This window comes from Odontesthes bonariensis, chromosome 11 (assembly GCF_027942865.1).
Source record: "Odontesthes bonariensis isolate fOdoBon6 chromosome 11, fOdoBon6.hap1, whole genome shotgun sequence".
Classification (NCBI taxonomy): Eukaryota; Metazoa; Chordata; class Actinopteri; order Atheriniformes; family Atherinopsidae; genus Odontesthes; species Odontesthes bonariensis.
The window spans coordinates 26,700,038-26,702,537 of NC_134516.1; positions in this window are offsets into that span (position 1 = coordinate 26,700,038).

Consider the following 2,500-nt stretch of genomic DNA (forward strand, 5'->3'; position numbering starts at 1 on the left):
GCATGAGGCCTGGATGATTGCAATCCACTTGGCTGCTGAATGTTTGTTGTATTATTTGAATGGTTTGAGTTGATGTAAACTGATGAGATTATGTTATTACTGTGTTATTGTTATGTTTTCCCATGCAAATTAAGTGTTACATCTTTAATTATGTGCTAATTTGCATACATTTCAGATGTACAAATCTGAAAATGTGATAAAGTCAGGTTAAAGATTGTTGCTATAAAAATTTTTGTTTGTAAGGAACAAGCCAGGGAGGTTTCATGTTGATATTTGATACTTAAATTTTCTTTCCTATTTACCTGTAGTACATTGCCTATAATATTAGGCTTATGCCTATGTTCTTGTGGTAATTAGGAGGCTTCAAACCCATTTTTGAGCCTGGCATACAGCCTTGAATACCCCTTCAAATGTTGTATAGCTCATTTTCTGAAATCCTGCTATTGGGGGAAAGTGAAAACTTGCAGTAACATCTTTTTTCAGCAACAGAGATATGCAAACACCAGCAAATAAGTGTACAAACAATGAATTTTATTAATGGCAGTAACATGTTGCACAGAGTCAGAAAGCACCAGATGTTTTTCTGCTCACAATATAAACAAAATTACATATATTCTCATCCAACAAATGTGCAATAGTGCAAGAAAATATTCTTATATGTAGTATTATTATATCACATTCTATTCTATTGGAAGGCCATCATTTCCTCGTCTGAACATCTGGCGTACAACTCTTTTTTTTGCCACTCCTGACAGCCTGTACTAAGAGCACCATGTCGTCCTTGTTGTAGGCCAGCACTGCACCTGCCAAGGCACTCATGGACGCCCCATTCTTGGAATGGCTCTGTTGGATCCCAGCAGGATCCCAGCAGGATCCCAGCAGGATCCCAGCGGTGCTGCCGGTGGTACACAGCACCCTTCTGCACCCAGTGTCTGAACAGTCTCCAGGAAGGAGGAACCGCTGCCACTGAAATGATATCAAGATTTTATACAGCATGTGTTCCTTGTAAAAAGATGTGATTTAATGTTAACGGTTTCATCTGTCAGTTAAATTGTTGATTTCATTATCAGTTATTTGGAATTGTTCTTAAACTTACCGACAACAGTTGTTGTCTGCATATATGACCTTTGGTGACGGAGCGTTTGCACGTTGGAAGCGGGCAATCAGACCGCTCGCCATACGCCTGCAGCACCCCTCAGACTCAGCTGCCACCACCACCGTCGTCAAGAACTGTCCCCGTCCGTTCAGAACACTGGTGACAGGCTGCATGGTGCCCGGGCCATCACCATATATCTTCTTGGGGACCTAAAAAGCAGAACATTCATATTACATTCATATTATTTCATATTACAGTCTTTCCTACAACATGTCTGTGGATTACAAAGTATTCTCACTGAACACTCAGAATCCAGATCAAAGGGATATTTTATACAAACCTTTTTTGTACCATCAATGCAGAGGATTTCTCCAGTCCCATTTTCCCTCCAGATGTCTTGGCAGCAGCCTCTGCAGTCCAGGGTCTGCTGCTCTGCTGGGGGCCTCTGTCACAGTCTTAGCTGCGTCTGAACACAGCAGCTTGGCCTCTCCCTGCCTATACAGAGGAATGTGTGGATACAGGTGCTGCTTCAGGCAGGAGTTCAGCTGATGGCTGAAGGTGAAGCTTCTACCACACACATATCACACTCATTCTCCTTGGAGCAGTGGTTCCCAACCCTGGTCTTCAAGGCACACTGCCCTGCACGTTTTCCATGTTTCCCTGCTCCAGCACACCTGATTCAAATGAATGGGTCGTGCTCAGCCTTCTGGAGAGCTTTCAGACCTGACCCAATTATCTGAATCAGGTGTGCTGGAGCAGGGAAACATGGGAAACATGCAGGGCGGTGTGCCTTGAGGACCAGGGTTGGGAAACATTGCTTTGGAGCATGAAGCTTCTTGTGCCTATAGTCAGGTTAGACTTCTCAGTGAAAGTCCTGTTGCACACACTGCACTCGTGGCTCTTCTTCTCCATGTTTGACCTTTACAAAATAAACAAAAATCAATTCATTCAGTTTTCCATTTCTTTATTTGATTTGATTTTATTCATCTATTATTTTGTATATCTTTCGATTTTTTTTTTTCTCCCATCTATTGTTTTTCACTTGTAAACATTTGTTATTCAGGTCACAAATTAACAAAGCATTGTATAAATCAAGGATAGATGTACTGTTGATACACGGTTTGCTTCACAATAAAAATATTTAAAACATAATTCAGTTTTCCAATACAGCTGTACAAGAATCGTATTTTGTCCTTTTTTAGATACATAGCTAGCTAGCTAGCTAGCATGTTTTGATAGTAAAACGGATTATAGGCAAATGATTAGGTAAACTAAGATATATAATAGATTGACAATCATAAGTTTCACAACTACAGTAGGTTATAGATTTGTTAAAATGCTGTCATGATGATAAAAGTGATAGAATGTGCATAAATTCTCACAACAATAAGATGCCAAACTACC